We start from the raw sequence: 22,082 nt of genomic DNA, 5'->3' as shown, positions 1-22,082 counted from the left end.
AAAAGTTCCCATGGGACGTCCGTGCCCAAGAAAGATACCGGGAGGTGATGCACAAGGATTTTATACAACAGAGTTCCAGGTGGTTATTCTCTGCTTTCCTCTCAGATAAAATACCCACAAACAAAACAAAATAAATCTTTTAAAAAGAGTCATCCCTGGCTCCAGGGGAAAAATAATAAACAAAATACTGCGTGCATTTGAAATGTAGAATGAAACACGAGTAGCAGATCACGATCCTACGAACCCGAGGGGAAAGATGGCGTTTGGGAATGCGGGGAGGGATTTGGAAATTAGGGGATTTCCTGCCCGACCTAGGAAGAGCTATACTGTGGGGACGGGGTCGTGAATTTGGGACTCTGCTTCCCATACTCTTGGAAGATTCAAAGAAAAACTGATACCCTGGGGAGAAAGGAGGGACTGGGGACAACACGGACCACAGCTCCTCCCCCGCATGAGCCCCACGGCCCGAGTCGGGGTGTCCCCCGAGAACCCGGCCGTCACCGCACACTCCGGGGACACGCGAGGCTGCCCAGAGAGGGCTCCGGGACGGGCCGAGGTCCCCGCCGCAGGGACAGGACAGGACTCCCGGGGTCCTGGCCGCCGGCCCCGCCCCACCCTGCGGCCGGAGGGGACCGAGGGCCGCGCTGCGCCGGCGGCGGACTCGGGGCCGCAGACTCCGGGGCTGAGCGCGGGGAGGCCCGGGTCCCGCGGCCACGGCCGGCTCCGGCCGGTTCCAACTGGCCCCACTCCCCGCCTCGGGACGCCCGCCCGACGCTCACCATTTCCCGGCTTCCGGGGTGTCCCCGCGTCCTCCCTACGGCCCCCGCGGTCAGAGCAGGGCACAGGGGACAGAGATTTCCCCCAAACCAGCCGAAGTCGTTGGTGGAAAGCGAGGCGCGCTAACACGTGCCGCCGGAACAGTAACGGACCTCCACGAGACGCCGCAGTTGACGCCCCTCCCCTTCCGACGGCGCATCTGATTGGATAGTTCCTCCAGTCCCACCCCCTCCAGCCCGAGTGACCGAGTTGCCAGAGGTCACGTGACTGAGCCAGCCGGAAGTCCTGGCGTCGTCTTAACGGCTCCCCAGAAAGAGCAGGTAACAGGAGAGAGGCCAGGGCAAAACCACCCGAGCGGAGGGCGGGCGCGAGAAAGGAAGATCACGCGAGATTCGGGAATCCCGCTCCATCCTCCCCGAGATGCGCCTGTTCGGACAGGACCCCGCCCTAGCGCGTCTGATTGGCTAGCGCTTCAGGCCGGGCCCTGAGTGACTTGGAGAAGGGTCATTCGTGTTGTAGGTAACGGGCCAAGGCCTTGTCAGGGTGCGCTGGCAGGTAGGCAGAACTTGCTCCTGGTTTTTCAGAGCGGGCACTGCCATCTTTCTGTACTAATGGATCTTTCTTTCATCCTCCTGACACAAGCTCCGAAGGAGCGATCCTCTTGTGTCAGAGCAAGATAGCGCCCAGGCCAGGCCACACTGAACAGGAGGAATGGCCTAATGTCCTCCAACGGTCATGGATTTGAGATGAGGGTGTTGGCTGCGTGGCAAATGCTTTCTCACTCCTTATCTCTCAATATACTTCTTTTTCAGCCTAGAATATAAAAATGTCCGCAAAGGAATACAATTACTAAATACATGCAAAAAACTGGAGTTATATGGCAGCAATATTCTATAAAGGAATCAAAAGGGAAGAAAAGCAAACATTTGAACTCACATAAGCAGCCTGCCTACCCACAATTCACAAGGAAAACCTACACTCAGAAGGTTAAACATATTCTGGCTGTTGAAATGGAGCCCAGAGGGGATCAGACCCTGGTGATGAGGCAGAAAAACCTAAGGATCTGGGAGCTCAACAAACTCTGGGAGCTCAACATACCTTCCTGTCCTCTACTCACAATGTAGCAACAATCCCTCCCTTCAAGATCTTCATTTTCAGGCCGAGCCCGTGGCGCACTCGGTAGAGTGCTGCGCTGGCAGCGCGGCGACACTCCCGCCGCGGGTTCGGATCCTATATAGGACTGACCGGTGCACTCACTGGCTGAGTGCTGGTCACGAAAAAACGGCAAAAAAAAAAAAAAAAAAAAAAAGATCTTCATTTTCACCAGCAGGTAACTGACCTAGAGTCAGTTTAGGGTTCTGAACCTAATGAATTGTCAAATTCTTACTATTTCTCCAGGAGACAATCCAATGTGTCTTTCCCTAAGTCTGACCTTCCCATATTCTCCTCATATACACAAATTACAATCTGACTCCGAGTTTATGCACACCAAAACCAAAGCACCGTCCAGAAAACAGCTCCAAGGCCGCCAGAGCTACAACCTCAGAAAGGACAGACCTCCCAACTTTAATCTGCATGTGGAGTTTCTGTTTTCTAGTGCTCTGCAGTTTCTCAATATCAACCCTCTTTCTGTAGTTTTTCCGAGCCTCTAGAGGCCAACCACAAGGAGGGAAGACTCCCCAGGAAGCACCAAGGGCAACTTCACTTCCCTCCCTTTGCAGGCTCAAGATTGACCTCAGCCTCAGGCCTCTGCTTCACACTCCAGGTTATTCACCTGCTTCACTCCAACATGGATGAGTTAAATGAGACAATGACCTTCAATCCCATTGCATGAGAAACCAGTGGAGTCCTTGCTTTCCTCGTGGGTTTATGTATACAGTACAGGAAGAAAGTGCTGAGATACTTTATAGGGATTAAAAAGATGGAAAGTAATTATTCCTAAAAGAAAACAAAGATGCCAGCAAACTATTATTTTCTTTCTATTAAATTGGTAGATAAGCAAATAATCCAATTTGAACTTTCCCTTTTTTTCATCTGTTTTGGGGGATCCTTGACCATAAATTCATGTTGTCACCAGGTTCTCTGTGCCTGGGGATTTACGTGTCCAGTTTACCCATTGAAATGCTCATCCCTACCCCCTCCACCATTGACCCATCCAGTCATTTCTGTATCTAAATTCTAAGCATTGTATAAAGTGTTCCTTTTCAAGGACCCAGGTTAAATCCACTTAAGGCTCTTTCAAGTTTCTTGATTTATTTACTTGAAATTGTCTTCCAGTATAGACTGTGATAAGTACCACATCCATTTTACTTTTCTCTTAATCTGTCACCTGATCATTGAGGGAACACACAGAATATTTTGAATTGACCATCAACAGCACCTGCTGTAAATACTCGCTCAACCCTGAAAAATCCACATCCCACAAAGTGTTTGGATGTTAGTGCCACCCTCACCGCAAGAGGGAGCTTCACTGATTTCGCTCCTGGAAATGGCTCAAGGCAGTTACCTGGAGGACTTTTATATGGGGGGAAATGGTTAATAGAAGTAAAAATAACACCGTTCAATTTAGTTTCATGTAAATTGCTTAAGTTTTCATATGTTGTTAAGGCAATAAGTGTGAACCTTGATTGGATTTCCCTGAGTCTGAAAAGTGTATCTATATATTAGAAAAACTAGGAGCACCAGTTTGCCCCAGGGGAGAGCTGGGGCAGCAAAATGAAATCCCTCCTGACTTTGGAACTTGCAGGTGAAGAGGGCAGAGGTGAGAAGATAGGAAAGAGGTGAGGAGGGGGGAGGGTAGTACAGCCTGCACAGCCTTCCCCATCAACCCACCTGCAAGAGACCATGCTGGTGGCCAACCAGCCATGCAATGCAACCCCCAGGGCATGAAGAACCTATAGGGACCTGCGTGTGGAAGGAGGTTAAGGTTGGGAGATAGTGTCCATGATCTGATTTAGTTGCTGGAGATGGAGTTCTGAATCTCAAGGCAAAGTTTGAAAACGTGGCAGAATCTAAGCTCTGAAGGTGGGCTTTGTTGTCTTGGGGAGATTACCAGACATGGGAAATGGCATTGAAGTTCTGGGGTGGTGTCCAGAGCCCTGGGGTAAAGATTGGAGGGTCTGAAGGTGTTGACCAGGTCCCAGGGAAGCATTTGTGGATCAGTATCCAAGACTAAAGGGTTGGATTTGACAAGCCAGGGGTAGGGTCCAGGCCAGATAAAGTGATTTGAGGGATTCATTGTGATGTCATACAAGGGCTCAGGAAGTTATCTGTAGGGTAATGGTCCTATACAGGCCTGAAGGAAACACCAGGGAAGGTCAGACACAGGAAGTGAAAGAAGCCAAATTCAAAGGGCTATGCTTTGTAGAATTCTGTTAAAGCTCTGTAAAAACCAAAAACAGTTATTTTAGTGCCAGGGACTAGGGGTAGGGGGTGCGGAAAGGAACACAAAGGGGCATGAGAAAATTTGGGGGGAATGGATGCATTTACCCCAAATCTTGATTGTAGCGATTTCATGGGTGCATACATGTGACAAAGTATGAAATTTCTTTATTCTTCTAGAACCTCCAGGAAAGAAAAACATGAAATTTCGTAGTTTGAATATGAGCAGTTTATTGTGTCAATTATAACCTCCACCAAGTTCAAGACAATTTTGTAAACAATGATACCAGCCATTTAGTTCATCCCTAAAAACTGAGGATCCTGGGAATTCAATCATATCAATGAGTCTTTTTTACATTACTAACAGAAGGAAAACAGGTGCCCTTTAAAGATGTTTTAAAATTAGGAAACAAAGTCAGAAGGAGCCACATCGGGACTGTAAGGTGAATGCCTGATGTTCTCCCAATGAATCTCTTGCAAAATTGCCCTTTTTGATGAGAGATGAACAGGAACATTGTCATGGTGGAGAACTCCCTGGTGAAAGCTTTCTCAGGCATTTTTCTGCTAAAGCTGTGGCTAACTTTCTCAAATCACTCTCATAATAAAGCAGATTTTATCACTCTGGCCCTCCAGAAAGTCAACAAGCAAAATACCTTGAGCATCCCAAAAAACTATTGCCATGACCTTTGCTCTTGACTGACCTACTTTTGCTCTGACTGGACCACGTCCTCCCGATGGTAGCCATTGATTTGATTGCGCTGTCTTCAGAATTGCACTGGTAAAGCCATGTTTTATCTCTTGTTAGAATTCTTTGAAGAAATGTCTTACGATCTTGAGACCACTTGTCCAAAATTTCCATTGAAAACTCTGCTGTTGTCTGCAGCTGGTCGAGACAAAATACTTTTGGCTCCCATTGAATGAAAAGTTGGCTCAACAAATTTTTCAGTCAGAATTCTGTAAGCTAAACCAGTTGAGATGTCTACGGTGTTGGCTATTGTTTCTGCTGTTAATTTTAGTCTTCTTCAATTAGGATGTGAACAAGGTTAATTTTTTCCTTGCAAATTCATGTGGATGGTCTGCAGCTATGAGCTTCATCTTGGACATAGTCTCATCCTTTCTTAAAATGAATTGCTCATTTGTAAGCTGCTGATTTCTTTAGGGCATTATTCCCATAAACTTTTCATAAAGCATGAATAATTTTACCATTTTTCTAGCCAAGCATCACCATAAATTTGATGTTTGTTCTTGCTTCAATTTTAGCAGAATTTGCTTTGCTCTGATAGGGACTCTTTCAAACTAATGTCTTATCCTTCTTAGTGCATAAAACTAGATCCTGGTCAGATGTGTTATAACAAATTAATATAATTTATTTTGGTGCAAAAGAAATTGAAATCCATTCATAGTTTTTTCATAATATACATTTTCCATTAACTTTCTGAAGACCCCTCAGATTAATTCACATTACACTATTCTATGATTAATTTTAAAGACTTACAAATTGATGTCAACTACTTATTAGCAAGAAAAATAAAATAAACTTCACTGTGTTAAAAAAAAAAGGAAAAGAAAAAAAGAAAGGTTTTCCCATATGAAAGAAAGGTGGAATATATATAACGGGTAAGGAACATCTAACATCTAGAACCTGCCACGAGGACACAAGGAAATCATAACAATTAACAAAGACTCGTTTTTCAATGGCATGTTAATCACAGAACAATTTGAAAATTATTAAAATTAAACCCACCACATATTAGAACTACATTTCAATTCACCCATAGATCCACCATGCTTCAAAATGGGAAAAGAAAAATTTTATTAACTGACTTAAGATAAAAACACTACCTATTAAATTCATGCACTATTATTTTAACAGTACTTACAAAATTATCTCACCTTAATGTTTCTTTCTGAGTAACAATTAGAAATTCATACTCCAGATATCTATTTTAAGAATGAGCCACTGATAAAGACAGTATATTCATAACTTCTGCTGGCCAGTTAGCTCAGTTGGTTAGAGCATGGTGCTGATTTATAACTTCTAAAACATTTCCTTCAAGTTGTGTTTTTTGAGAATACTACACAAATTACTTTACATTAGGCTTTTCAAATTACTTATATTTTACAGGATTTCCCTACATTGGGAGTTTTCAACTATTTGTTAAAATTGAAAACTTTTTTCTATTTTTCACGTTTACAGGGTTTCCATCCAGTGTTATTAAGTTACAACAACACTGCATATTGCTTCTATTCAAGAGGCTTCTCTCCTCTGGGTCTTCTTTAATGGCTTCAAATTTAACTGGGAGGACTAAAGGCTTTCCCACACTCTTTATATTTACACAGTTTCTCTCCATTGTGTATTCTCACGTATGCTAGAAAGGCCTGTGTGGTAATAACAGCATTCCCACATTTCTTATGTAGGAGTCCTCTCAAGTATGAGTACTTTCACATCCTGAGAAGGAAATGGAACAGATAAAGGCTTTGTGACATTCTTTACATTTGTAGGTTTTTTCTCCAGTATTGGTTTTTCCATGTATTTGAAAGGTACTGGAATTGCACATTCTTTACACACATAGGATTTTTTTTTTGCAGTGTGAGCCCTTTCATTTTTATGAAAGGAACTGAAACAAACAACTGAATGTTTCCCCACATTTCTTACATTTGTAAGGTCCATACCAGCATCCTTTATCATGTGCTTTTGAAAGTTTGAAAGAGAAAGGAAAGCTTTCCCATATTACTCACATTTATAGTGTTTTTCTTCAGTATGAGTTCTTTCTTGATTTCAAAAGATACTGGAACAATGGAAGGATTTACCAAACTGTTTACATAAGAGGGCTTCTATACAGTGTGAGTCTTTTCATGTGTTTGAAGGGGACTGAAGCAATAGAAGGCTCTCCAACATTCCTGAATTTCAACGGGTTTCTGTACAGTATGAATTCAGATCTTTGTAACTAACCGATATAATGAAATGCTTTACCACATTGTTTATATTCATGATTTTCCTCCAGTGTGAGCACTTTTGTGTCTTTAAGAGGAACTCTCCCATATTTGTTACATTCATAGGGTTTCTTGCCATTATAAACTTTCAAATATTTGACAAGAACTGCGACACTGAAAGGCTTTATTACACTGTTTACATTCACAACATTTCTCTCCAGTGTAAGTTCTTTTTTCATTGTTTTTTCTTTTTATTTACTTTGTGTTTGTTTTTTGTTTCCTCTTTTACTTGTGTCCAGTATAAGTTTCTGTATTCTAAATTCATCTAGGAGAATCAAAGCCTTTTGCACATACTTTATACTTATGAGCTCCACCTCCACAGTGCATTCTCATGTGTCTTCAAATGCATATAAGATAACGTATTTTCACATTTCTTTCATTAAGCAAGTTCTCCCCACTGTGTGTCTTTTCATATATTTGAGTATATTTACAACACCTGAAGGCCTGACCACATCATTTACATTGCTAGGGTCCTCTCCAGTATGAGTTCTTTCATGTATTTGAAAGGAACAAGAAGAACGAAAAACTACCACATTGCTTACATTTATAGCGTTTCTCTCCAGTGTGAGTTCTTTCATGTACACGACATAAACTGGGATAAGCAAAGGTCTTTCCACATATCTTACAGCTATAAGATCCATTTCCAGTGTGTTATTAAGTGTGTTCAAAAGCTTCTAAGAGAAATGAAGGCTTTCCCACATTCCTTACAGTCATGGGGTTTCTCTCCAGTGTGAGTCATTTCATGATTTCGCATGGAAGTGTGGTATATAAAAGCTTTACCACATTGTTTGCATTCATAGGGTTTCTCTCCAGTATGAATTCTTTTGTGTACTCGAAAGTAACTGGAAGAATGAAAAGCTTTACCACATTGCATACATTCATAGGGTTTCTCTCCAGTGTGAGTCCTTTCATGCATAAGCTGGGACAATCAGACCTTTCCACATGTCTTACAGTTATTAGCTCCATCTCCAGTGTGTGTTATCATGTGTTTCTGAAAGCATGTGAGAGAAATAAGGGCATCCCCACATTCTTTACAATCATAGGTTTCTCTGCAGTGTGAGTCCTTTCATGATTTTCAGTGGACCTGGGAAACCTAAAGGCTTTACCCCATTGCTCATGTTCATATGTCTTCTCTCCACATTCCTGATACTCACAGGGTCTGTGTTCAGTGTGAGCTCTGATGTGCCTATTAAGGGATGAATGACAGGTGAAGACTTCCCCACACACACTGCTTTCACAGAATTGTTCTCCAAGAGGAGTTTTCTTCTTCAGAGTGCCCCCTGGAATCTGGCTGAAGGTTTCTCCACACTGGCACCACCTTTACTTTCACAGACTCTCTACCATATGACTTCTGTAAAAAAAGAGAAGCACATTACTAAGGGTCTGTTTACAAACGAGTTCATATTTATTTATAGGTACTGGACTTCTAACATTATCAGGGAAAGTGTGGCTTTATTTATGCACCGTCTGAATTGTTTGAAAATGAATGAATCTACAAGATTGCTCGACCACTATTATCAAAGCAGTAAAACTCACATAGTGTTTCTTAATACTATTTCCAAGACAACTATTTTACAAACATGAACATTTATGTCACATTTAAGTTTATATTTTGGGAGAAAATTCTCTAATAATAAATAAATTTAAAGCTGGACTTATTTGTTTTCTTTGCCTGTTTTTAGGATTCTCTTCTAAGTGCATATTACCTTAGATTTCTCCTCTGGTTTTTCTTGTGATTATTAATGTTCTGATCATTCCAATTTTTTCCTAAAGTAGAGATCCAGAAAATTCAGGATGAATTAATACAAAATACAGAAATATTATTGGTCTCTAGGTTCTAGGTTTAGTACATTGTAGCCATGCCTTATTTATTCACCAAGGTTTCCCTTCCACATTCCATATCATGAAACAGCTTTGATGACTAAGAAACACTTGTTCTCTAACTCAGTAAATGAAGGAATGATGTCATCCTTACCTACAGAGGCCAGGTGCCTTACAGTTTCCTCCATCACATCTCTGTAGAGTTTCTTCTAGGAGGATCCAGCAAAGGCCACCCCTCTTCAGTAAAGTTCACAGCCACATCTTTAAAAGCCACTGGATCTTGAAACATTCCACATATGTGTAAAGGAGAATGGGTGAGACTGACAGAACTGGGAATCTACGTTCATTTCCTAAAACGTACACATAATGCTGTGGACTCCAAACATTTATTCTATAACTTGTTCATCAGACTCCTATTCTGTCTGTACTCACATCCTCTCACACAACAATCCTGTTGCTAGAATTGAACTATTTGGTAAAACAATGTCAGACCAGGAATATGCCTTTCGTTAGTGAGTTCAAAGAGTAAGATGTGATGCCTGGATTACTCCTAATGTCTCTTGTACAGTGGGCCTACAGCACCCGCCACAACAAAGTCCTTCTATCTCGGGTGCAGAACAAAGTTAACATTAGCAGTCCTGAGACTGCATATCCCTAGAAATGCTAGTTCAAAGTTTGACCTTTGATGGTACCTGGGACCTGGATTTGGGGAGAGACCTCACCAACCTAACCTAACTAATATGTCATTTGCTTAACTCCTGTCTTTACTCTGAGAATTTGGAATGTTGTAACATTCCTGGCAGAGGAAGCCCACCTGATCAACCCTGAAAAATCACTCTGGGCACCGATTCTCTAGAAGCTTAACGAGCTTTCCGGGTAGAAAATATTTTACTTGTTTTGTCACAACTTGTTACGGAGGGGATTAAGCCCATCTTATGTGATTATACTAAGAGAGAACATTTGGAAGCTTGCATCTGGTTTCCTGTAGACCAAATTTACTTCAGTGTGACAGAAAACTAATGAAAGATATTTTAACCGTATAATGGAACAATTTTAAATTTTTTAATGGGTAAAGTCAAGGAAGAGTGAAATAAGGGGAAAGAACCCAATGTCACCAAGATGCCAGCTATAAAATCTATAAAATCCCATAAATCCCCCAAAGAAAATGTGGTAAGACAAACAGGCAGATGCAGAGAATCATAACTTCCTGGAACCAAAAGCCATAAGCAGAAACCTCTGTGGGAATTAGCACATGGGTCAGAAAATTAAAATTATAATTGGTGAATTCCTGAAGGCTGAATGCGGACAAATTTGAGAGGTAAAAAACTCCAGGGGGCCCAGTCTTAGGAGGACCCACAAATTTGTGAGATTTACCTCCAGAAACCCTACCAATTCTCACAGTGAAGCTCAGAGAAAAATCACTTACTGCTTTCCAGCAGAGGGAGGGGAAAAGTAATCATTTAAAAATATGCCCAGAGAGTTCTGTTATTCTTAAGTCCTACTTTTGAAAAAATTCCCAAATGCCCCACCAACTGGGATGTTACCAGAACCAAACCTCCTGGGTCAAGATAAATACCCAATTCCATTCCCCTCTACCCTTCCTACCTCACCTAAGGAGGGGTGAGGATGAGAAGTACTTATGAAAGTCAACCCAGGGACATAGGCTTCCTAAACATGAGACCAAATTACAGCTCAATGAACTGCTTCCCACACCTTACAGTCACACCAGTAGGGCTCTAGTGTAACAACAGCAAAGTAAACTGAAAGAATAACATGCCTCACAGCTACTAAGAGGTCTCTCGGGTACACCAACAGATGGGGGACACTGATGAAGTGGACACGTGTCCAGAAACACAATCTACCAAGACTGAATCAAGAAGAAATAGAAAATCAGATCCTAACTACAACTAGTTAGGAGATTGACTATGTAATCAAAACACCCCAACAAATGAAAGCCCTGGACTAAATAGTTCCACTGGTGAAATCTATGAAACATCTAAGGAAGAATTGACATCAGTCCTTCTCAAACTCTCTCAAAATATTAAAGAGAAGGGACTACGTCCAAATTCATTCTATGAGAGCAAAACTATGTTGACAATGAAGATAGACAACAGAAAAAAAGAACTGCAGATAAATCCCATTAAGAATACAGTTGTCCCTCAGTATGGGGGGAGGAGCATGAGGACTGGTTCCAGGACCCTCTGCAGATACCAGAACCCTGGAATGTTCAAGTCCCTTATATAAAATGAGGTAGTATTTACATATAACCTAAACATAACCTCGGGTATAATTTCAGTCATCTCTAGATCACTTGTCATACCTACCACAATGCCTACACATCACTTCATTCACATATATTCAGAGTAGTACTTGGTTCTCACAAAATTTAAGTCTAGCTTTTTGAAACTTTCAGGATTTCTTTATACATATATGTGTGTATATATATATATACATATATATATATATATATTTTTTTTTTTTTGGATCCACAGTTGGTTGAATCCACAGATGTGGAGAGCTGACTGTACTCATGCAAAAATCCTCAAATAAATACTTACTCAAAAGCATAGTAATCAAAACAGTGTGGTACTGGAGTAAAGACACAGATATAGACCAACGGAGTAGAAAAGAGAGCCCAGGAAGGCACCAACACATATATGGTAAACTGATTTTTGACAAGACTCCCCAAATCATTCAATGGTAAAGGACAGTCTTTTAAAAAAAACGGAGCTGGAAAACGCCACAGGTAAAAGAATGAAGTGAACCTCTACCTTGTATCAGATACAAAAACGAAACAATAATGAATCAAAGACCTAAAAGTAAGAGCCCAAACTAAAAAGAACTCTTAGAATGATTAAAAGAAAATTATGGCAGGCAGGAGATAAAACTTCCTTCAGAAATTATAGTATTCACAAGCACCTCAGCTGTAATGGGGAAGCCCTGTGCATGCCCAGGAAATGACATATTTTCAGAAAAGAACTGAGAAGACATTGATATTCTGCACTGTTCATCTCCAGGCACACTGTGGCAGGAAGTGAATTCTGAAGAAGAGTTTTAAATAGCCTGGATGAGTGTTGAAGAAATGCCCCAGCACAAGCCATTTGCGAAGATGAGAAGAGCTAAGGTTTTTGTTTGTTTCTTCTTTTTCTTTCTTACCCCTGGGCATTCAAGAAAATCTGTCAAAACCATGGCTGAACACAAACTAAAGGAAGAGAGACTTCAGTGACTGCATGCAAGGAATACAATCTCTGCAAAAATACACTGGAAAAGTCATGATAGAAATTGACTATATAGCCTTCAACAAATGAGAATACTAAGCCCTGCAGAACTGAGAGAATTTGATTTCTAGAGTTACCACATTATAATATTCAAATGGCCACTTTTCAACAATAAAAATATCACAAAGAATACAGAGAAACAGGAAAATATGGCTCATCATTGGAAAAAAAATTGTGATAAACCATCTCTGAGAAACCTCAGAAACTGATCTTACTAGATAAAATCTTTAAAGCAACTGTCTTAACTATGTTCAAAGAAGTGCAGGCAACCATGGAGAAAGAATTAAAGGAAAGCAGAAAAAGTTTATGAATACAATAATACCAATAAAGAATTATAAATGATCAAAAAAAGTATAAAAATTATAGAGCTGCAAAGTATAACAACTAAAATGAAAAATTCACTATAGGCGTTCAAGAAGAATCAGCTAACATGTAGATAAAATAAGTTAATTATCCAGTGCAAAGGAAGGAAAGCAAATAGAATGAGACTGAGAGAACATGTCACCAGTATACCTGCCTTGCAAGAATTAATAGAAATTTCTCAGAGAGCAGGAAAATGACATAGATTAGAAACTTAGATTACATAAAGAAAAGTGTTTTGGAAAGTAATTAAATGACAATACAACAAGATCTTTACTTTTCTTATTCTAATCTGGTCTAATACATAAGTATTCAAAGTATCAAAAATGTTGGTTAGCTCAATTGATTAGTGCAGTGTTATAACACCAAGGTTAAGGGTTCAGATCCCTGTACCAGCCAGCCACCAGGAAAAAAAAAAAAAAGACTATTGGGTTGTTATAGTTTCTTACAGGTCAAATGAATGACAGCAATTTTATACAGGATGAGAGGGGAGGAATTGGAAACCCTCTGTTATAACTCTACTGCCGCTGAACCAGTATACTGTTATTCAAAAGTGGATTTAGATTAGTTGTAAATGTATATTGCAAATGCAAGAAAAAACACTAAAAAAATTTAGGAAACAAGCACACTTAATATCCTAATATAGGAGAGAAAGTAGAATCACACAGAATGTTCAATTAAAACGAGAAGGCAAAAAAAAAAAGGGGGGGAAAGCTGAAAAAAACAGAACTACAAGTAATAGAAAACAGTTAAAAATATGGTATATATTAATCCAACTATATCAATAATCACTGTACATGTGAATTATCTAAATACACCAATTAAAAGACAGAGGCTAACATAATAGATTTTGAAAACAAGACCCAACTTTGTGATGTACACAAGAAAACCATTTAAAATATAAAGCCTTGGGGAGATGAGAATTGGGGAGATTTTGGTCAAAAAACACAAAATTTCAGTTGAATATAAGGAATTAGTTCAAGAGACCTATTGTATGACATGGTGACTACAGTTAGTAGATATAGCTGAACTCAACAGCATTATCAAATCAACTGGATTCAATTGATATTTACAAAATACTTCATCCAACAACTGCAGCGTATACATTCTTCTCAAGACCACATGAAATATTCACCAAGAAAGACCACGTTGTGAGCTATAAAACACACCTTAGCAAATGTAAAATAGAAATCATACAAAGTATGCTCTCAGACCATACTGGAATTAAACTGGAAATCAACAGCACAAACATAGTTGAAAATTTTCCAAATAATTTGAGAATAAACCACATTTTTCTAAATAACACATGGACCAATCAGAAGTCTCAAAATTTGTCTACATATTTCAAGGTAAAGAAAAATGAACGTAAATCTTATCAAAATTTGTGTGATAAAAAAAGTAGGGCGAGCTGGCCAGTAGCTCAGATGGTCAGAGCAAAGTGTTGACAACACCAAGGTCAAAGGTTCAGACCCCTGTACTGTTCAGCTGCCCGAAAAAAGGGGGGGGGAGGAATTTTATGAGTAAATTTAAAGTATTGAATGCATACTCCAAAAAAGAAGAAAGATTTAAAAACAATAACCTTCCTTTTGAAAACTAGAGAAAGAAAAGCAAGATAATCTTAAATCAAGCACAGGAAAATAACAGAGAAGATATTGATGAAATTCTGAACAGAAAATCAGCAGAGGAAATCAACAAAACCAAAAGCTGGTTCTTTAAAAATATCAGTACAATAGATTAATCTTAGTCAGGCTACCTAATGAAAAGGAAAGAAAAAAAAATTACAGATAGGGGAAATGAAAGGTCAGTCACTACTAATCTCATGGACACTAAAAGGACCATAAAGGAATATTATGAACAATACTATGCCTATAAATTTGATAACAGAGATGAAATGAACCAATTCCTAGAAAGAGAAACATCTACCAAAATTCACACAGAGAGAAACAATATAAATAGAACTATACGTATTAAAGAAATTGAATAAATAACTAATAACTGTCCAAAAAGGAAAGGACCAGGCCCACATAATTTCACTGGTTTATTCTGCCAAACATTTAAGAAAAAAAATGACACCACACCAATTCACTACAATCTCTTCCAGGAAATAGAAGCAGAGAAAAGAAAACACTGCCTAATTCATGTTAGGAGGCCAACAGCAGAGCCCTAAAGCAAAACTATGTAGAAAATCCCAAAGAACCAACAAAAGACTCCTGGAATTAAGAAGAGATTATACCAAGGTTGTAGAATACTAGGATAATATATAAAAGTCCATCATTTTCCTATTGCCAGCAATGAATATTGGATTTGTAATTAAAAACACAATACCATCCATAGAACACACACACACATACACAAAAAGAGAGAGAGAAAAAAGAAACAATTTCACAGAAAATATAAGACCATATAGGAAAAATGAGCAACACTAGTGGCAATCAGTATAAAGCAATATACAGTCATACAGAGAAGCTCCTTAATACTTAATGGAAAAAATGAATAAGTAAGTTGATTTCAAGTGTTGGCAAATCACGAGAATAAATAAGCACACATGCATGAAAGGACAATTAATCCATACACTCCACTGGCATTTCTTAGTAAACCTGAATTTATCCATAACCTACAATGCAGTAATTTTTTCCCCATTGTGTAAATTATGTTTGACGAATTAACACTTGGGGGACAAAAATGAAAATGACATTGTCAATAAGATCAAAAAATAAACTTGAAACAACCCAAATCCATTAAGCAGTAAAATTGGTGAGATGTGTGCCCCACAGCTTCAGACAGCAGCTTGTATGTAACAGAATGAGGGAGAAAAGAAAAATGATAAAAACCCTTTTCAGCATAATATTAATGGCATACTAATGGTAATATTAATATATTAAAAATTTCAAAAGAAGCAAAACTCTTCCTTATGATAACTAGGTGGTAAATGTACAAATAACAACAAAAAAAGTCAGGACTGTGGTCACCTCTGCGAGAAGGAGGTTCATCAGAGAAACATACCAGAATTGCCCAGGCCTATCTATTTACCTGCACGGTGAGTTCATGGGTATTTATATCACTTAAACTTAGCGTAAAACTGTTAAACAAAAGTTACTGGAGGCCATTGTTTTGGATTAATTTCCTGCACTAAGCCCCAAAAGACCAGACTAGAAATCAAAATGGAATCACCCCTGCTAAGTTCCATGTCACTTAAGCTGTGGTCTGACCTTCTGAGAAGTCAGGAGAAAGAGATAACAGCCAATTTCCTCAACAAGCCAATTTTAATATTCAATAGGTATAATAATGAAGTTTTCTCTGCTTTAATTCTTAGGCAAGAGGTAACCTGATGTTAACTAATTAGTTATTTTCCTATTGTTCTGTCTCCCATTCCCACCTAACAAAGAAACTAACTTTGAAATAATGAATCCACTTTTGTTCTGTTTCTGCTTTCTTCAGCCTTTTCTGTCTATAAAGCCATTCTTTTTTTTTTTTTTAAAGATGACCGGTAAGGGGATCTTAACCCTTGGCTTGGTGTTGTCAGCACCACGCTCTCCCAAGTGAGCTAACCAGCCATCCCTATATGGGATCCGAACCCATGGCCTTGGTGTTATCAGCACCGCACTCTCCTGAGTGAGCCACAGGCTAGCCCTATAAAGCCTTTCTTATTATGTAATAAGCTTCGGAGCAGGTTTCCGACTGTGTCGGATGGTGTTTCCTGGTCAATCCTCCCATTTGGCACCCAATAAACTTTACAAAATTATTTCTGACTCAACAGCCTTCTTGTCAACAAATAATTTATTTCAGACATGTCTGCTTCTTTATACCTTACCATTTGATCCTCTCAGGTTCTGACAAAGAAAATAAAAATCTCACACTGAAATCATGGAATAAAATTCTATTTTTTTTTGGCAACTGGCTGGTATGGGGTTCCAAACCCTTGACGCCACCCTTTAACCAGCTAAGCTAACCAACTAGGCCCAGAATAAAATTCTTTAATGGGTGGGCAGCAAGATTCTACAAAGGAAACAAAAGGGAAGCAGCTCAGGTGAGCAGCCTGCTTCACCCACAGTTGACAAGGAACCACATTCAAAAGGTTAAACATGTCCCCCACTTGGGAAATTTAATTCTGAGAGCTTCAAGTACCTTACCCTCCCTTCCTCACACTGTGAAAATGCTTCCTCCTCCGGGGTCTCAATTCTCACCAGTGACCCAAAGCTCACTCAGAGTGATTAGTTTAAGGTTCTAAACTGTGGTGTCCTTTCCTGACATGACTTCAGCCACCAAATGTGTGGTGTTTGCTAAATATTAACCAATTCTGCAACACTACTACCCAGCATGAGCACACCCCCAGTTCAGGGCTCAGTATCACCACACTGCCCCTCACTCCAGATGCCAATCAAAAGCATGTGTTTGGTCTTCCTGATCACAAGTCCTCATCCCGTAGCTATCTAGGGGATGCCACCCTGGACCACCTCATTAGCATAAGTTCAGGTATTCTTTGAAAGAGGCTTGTTATGAACAACAAAACACACACTGTTATTACTCAGGAAATTCCAAGGGTTTTAGGGCCTCAGTGCCAGAAACTGCAGACAAAGACCACATATATTTTTCACTATACCCCAAAAGCAAATCAGCTGTCAAATTCATAAACCTTTTCTCCAGCAAGCAGAACCCAAAGGTGTCTTTTGTGAAGTCTGACCCTCACAGACTTTCTCAACTGGCACAAATTGTGCTTGGACAAAACCAACTCTGGCTGCAAAGCCAGACTGCTGACACTGTTAAATTTCACCCAAACCCTGTAATCCTGATAAATAGCTATGATCAAAGAACAACCCCCAGCCCCGGCCTCTACTAGCCTTCATGTTTTGGAGAAGCAAGCTACTGCAAGGCCAAATAGCCTTCCCATTTTGACTTAGAGGATGTCCCTTTTCTGTCTATGACAAGGCCAGACATGTACTTTCCAAATTCCCATTCTTTGCCTCATAAAAAATTAGTCAAACTGATCAGTTGTAGAGAGAAATATAACTTTAACATGCGTAATTTGCTTCTGTATTTAATACTTGCTAAAAATGAGAAAAACATAACTAACACCATTTTAAGTAAGGCAGGCCCAGACACATTAAATTCCAGGAAGGGAGTAAAACACCACCCGGTTCCAGGAACTGACTGACCAGTTCCTTATCTAAGAGCCACCTGGAAGATAAATGATTGGGAACTGCACTGTTCCTTATCGGGGTGCCAGCTCACTAGAGCCCACCAATAAATCTAAAGGTGCCTCAGATAACAAGTAAGCAGTACACAACTCATCCTGTTGTGAAAGTCTGTCTATAAAACTGTATAAAAAGCTATTGTGTTAAAGGCTCGGGGTCGCTTCTGTCCAGGAGACTGAGTGACCGCAGCATGCTGGAATAAATTCCTATTGCTTGATTGCAACGGTCTCTGTCTCATGGTCTTTGTGAAGTGAGCCATCCCGGTGTGTAGGATTTGTGCATGGTGCACGGGTCTTACGCAGTCAGAACAAAATAGTTGTTAACCAAAATTTCCCTCAGTTTCTCTCCTTCCTCAGGTCTCTGGACCCACCACCCCTCCTTTATCACCCTACAAGGAACAGGATGACCTCAGAGTAAAACATTCTCTGATTTGAGAATGGATTTGAGATGCTGCTTCCCAGACTTTTGCAAGGTTCAGGGAAAAAGTAACGTCCTGAGGAGGAAGGAGACACTGGGAATCTGACTTTGTCACCCTCCACCATGCCTCTCCTCCCATGTTCCTTCTAGTTTGATTTGCTTCTCCCTATGAAAGAAAAGCCCTTTCCTGCCTAATCTTTGAGATGCATGCAGATCTTACAGTTGGGGCTTCCCTCTATTGCAATATTCCTTTTAAAGTCACTTCCTACCTCAATTAGAATTTTATTTGTATGATAATGTCTAGAAGCAGCCGTAGGTCAACAACAATGACAACCTCCAGAAAGCACGTCAACAACAATGACAACCTCCAGAAAGCACATCAGCACCCACCCCCACCCCAACTGCACATGCACGTGGATCCCCAGCTTTCTAGCGCCCTCTCAGAACCAAAGTATTGTGTTGGGTGTGAGCAGGCTGGGACACCTGCAGGTGAGGCTCCCCAGGAAGAACCAACTAGGCCTTCAATGACCTCCCTTTGCAGGCCCAACATTGGCCTTACCAAGGAGTCACTGGCCTCAGGACCCTGCTCTCCAGTCAAGTCTATTCACTTAGATGAAAAAGAAAATATCAGTGTGTGAGGACAGCAAAATCACTCAAACTCAGTGTTTATGTTGATAGGAGGGAAGGAAACGTAAAGAACATATTTTGTAGCTAACAGGAAAAGCACAAGTATGTGTCTCTTTCAGGCAATAAAGACGTCATTTCATTATTACTTCAGTGACAAGTGGTTTAGTAAAAAATGAATTATATGGGAACACTTCTTGGTGTTCCCACGTCCGGACCAACAGGATTTAGCATTAATCTCTGGTGTCCCGCTATCAGGGCACAGAACAGACTCATTCACTGTCACAAGGTCTCCTCCACCCTGGAAAGGAGAGGAACTGAGCTTTTGGAGAATCTCGGTAATTCACCAATTTATATACCATGCTTTCCTGTCAATATGCGCTGCAAGACTATAGGGATTTATTGCCAGCTCTGGGAAGAGCTGGGCTGGGGGGACAGGGTCGTGGATTTGAGAGGCTGCTTCCCAGACTTTTGGATGGCTCAGGGAAAACGTAGCATCCTGAGGAGGAAGGAGACACTGGGGACCTCACAGACTGCAGCTACGCCGCCGCACGAGGCCACGGCCCGAGTCGGGGTGTCCCCTCAGGACCCCGCCGTCACCGCACACTCTGGGGACACGCGGGGCTGCCCAGAGAGGGCTCTGGGCCGGGCCGAGGTCGCCGCCGCAGGGACGGGACAGGACGCCCGGGGTCCCGGCCGCCGCCCCGCCCCACCCTGCGGCCGGAGGGGACCGCGGGCCGCGCTGCGCCGGCGGCGGACTCGGGGCCGCAGACTCCGGGGCTGAGCGCGGGGAGGCCCGGGTCCCGCGGCCCCTGCCGGCTCCGGCCGATTCCAACCGGCCCCGCTCCCCGCCTCGGGACGCCCGCCCCACACTCACCATGTCCGAGTGTTCCCGCATCCTCCCTACGGCTCTCACAACCAGGACAGGTCACAGACGACAGCGGCTGGAGCATGACCACCTGAGATCCTCACAGGCAGGTGACACACGATGACGCGTGCCGCCGGGATGAAGCTCGACCTCCACAAGTCTTCGCGGAGTGACTCTCCCGCCCCTTCCGAGGGCGCATCTGATTGGACAGTCTAGACCGTCCCGCCCCTTTCACCCTGAGTGACAGTTGTCAGAGGTCACGTGGCTATTCCACAACGGCCAAGGACCTGAATAGACATTTCTTAAAAGACCTGGCCAACAGCTTGATAAAAGTTGCTCAAAATTACAAGTCCTCAGAGATGCAAATTAAAACCATGAGAAGATCCCACCTCACACCTGCTAGCATGAGTACTGTGAAACATGAAAGATCTCCAAGGAGGGTTGGAGAAAAGCGATCCCTCATACACAGGTGGGATTGTAAATGCATACTGACATTATGAAAAACAGTATGGAGGTTTCTCAAAAAATTAAAACGAGCTATCATGTGATCCAGCAATCCCACTACAGGGTATACATCCAAAGGAAATGAAATAAGTGTGTCAAAAAACATCTGCACTTGCGTGTTGATTGCAGCATTATTTACAATAGCCAAGATATGGAATCAACCTAAGTGTTCATCAGTGGATGAATGGATAAAGAAAATGTGATATACGTACACAATAGAATACTTTTTAGCCACAAAAAGAAAATCCTGAAATTTGTGACAACATGGATGAGCCTGGAGGACCTTATGCTCAGTGACATGAGCCACGCACATAAAGACAAATACTGCATGGTCTTATATGTGGAGTCTAAAAAACTCAAAATCATAAAAGCAGAGAGCAGAATGGTGGTTACCAGGGCCTGGGGGTAGGGGTAGGGGGTGCAGAGATATTGCTCAAAGGACCCAAAATCTGTTAGACAGGATAAAAAATATCAAGAGATCTACTGTACAAAATGGGGACTACCATGAATAACAATAAATTGTATTTGTGAAGATTGCTGAGACTGGATTTTAAGTGTTCTCACCAAAAAAACTGAAAGTATATTACATAATTTAGAGATTAATTATTTCGATTCTCCCTCCTTTCTACATGTACACGTATTTCAAAATAACATATTATATACAATTTATTTTAAAAATTTAACTTAAAAATTGTGTTAGGAATTTTGTCAGAGAATTGTGTGCAGTGCTTGGAAACTTAGGTAAGGTCAGAGCAGCACTGTCCACAATAGCCAAACATACAAATTAAAAAACTCAACTTTTATAATAACTGGAATGTTTCAGCAAATTGGATAACTCAAGCATCACATACCAACATGTGTGAAACAATGTGAAAGAAAAAACACACACATTATCCATTTATTTGTTTTCATGTAAAGTGCAAAAAAAGGCAAAAGTAAACAGAACACTGGTAATAAAGCTATAACAAATATTCACAACATCATGGATAGTGGACACCTCTGAGGACAGGAAGAAAATGTCACAGAAGAGCTACACAGGGTGACTATAAACTGGTCAAGGTCTATTTCTTACTGTGGGCATCCATTCTACAGAATGTTATACAATAACTATTATTTAAATATAAGTTAAAAATATTTAACACTTTCTTTTCTAAGTATATTTATTACAAAATATAGAAAATTATTTAAGCATGAAAAATTCAAAAACATTCTTGCCATGTTTTCTAACCACCTCCCCAGTTTGGTTTCACAGTTTTTGTTCAGTAGAGACTTTGAAGTCTTTTATAACGAGTTCACTAATGTTTACCTTGATACGTATTTCAGCAAGGAACGAGTAGCAGAAGCATGATATGGGGAACATGCTCAGTGTCTATTTAGACAGAACCGGTTATAGAAACTTCTATCATCTTATGCACCTTTTTAAAAATTAGGAAAGGCATGTGTTGATATGAGAAAAGCTGCAAGATTCATTTTTATTTTTAAAATTTTTTTTCAACTTTCATTGTATTTTATTTTATTTTATTTTTTTAGCACTATTTTATTTATTTATTTTTTTAACTTTTATTTTGTCGATATACATTGTGGTTGATTATTGTTGCCCCTTACCGAAACCTCCCTCCCTCCTCCCTCTCCCCCTCCCCCCCAACAATGTCCTTTCTGTTTGCTTGTCGTATCAACTTCAAGTAATTGTGGTTGTTATATCTTCTTCCCCTCCCCCTCCGTTTTTTTTTTTTTTTTTTTTTGTGTGTGTGTGTGTGTGAATTTATATATTAATTTTTAGCTCCCACCAATAAGTGAGAACATGTGGTATTTCTCTTTCTGTGCCTGACTCGTTTCACTTAATATAATTCTCTCAAGGTCCATCCA

The 22,082-nt window shown here is 40.7% G+C and overlaps 1 pseudogene; it reads right to left on the bottom strand.

The window, feature by feature from the left end:
* Positions 1–1,073: 1,073 nt before the first annotated feature.
* LOC134387594 (zinc finger protein 625-like) lies at positions 1,074–9,161 on the bottom strand (annotated as a pseudogene).
* Between the last annotated feature and the right edge of the window lie 12,921 nt (positions 9,162–22,082).

The sequence above is a fragment of the Cynocephalus volans genome, chromosome 10, assembly GCF_027409185.1.
Source record: "Cynocephalus volans isolate mCynVol1 chromosome 10, mCynVol1.pri, whole genome shotgun sequence".
Classification (NCBI taxonomy): domain Eukaryota; kingdom Metazoa; phylum Chordata; class Mammalia; order Dermoptera; family Cynocephalidae; genus Cynocephalus; species Cynocephalus volans.
Note: the sequence above shows the minus strand (reverse complement) of the source record. Positions and strands in the feature narration are given on the sequence as shown.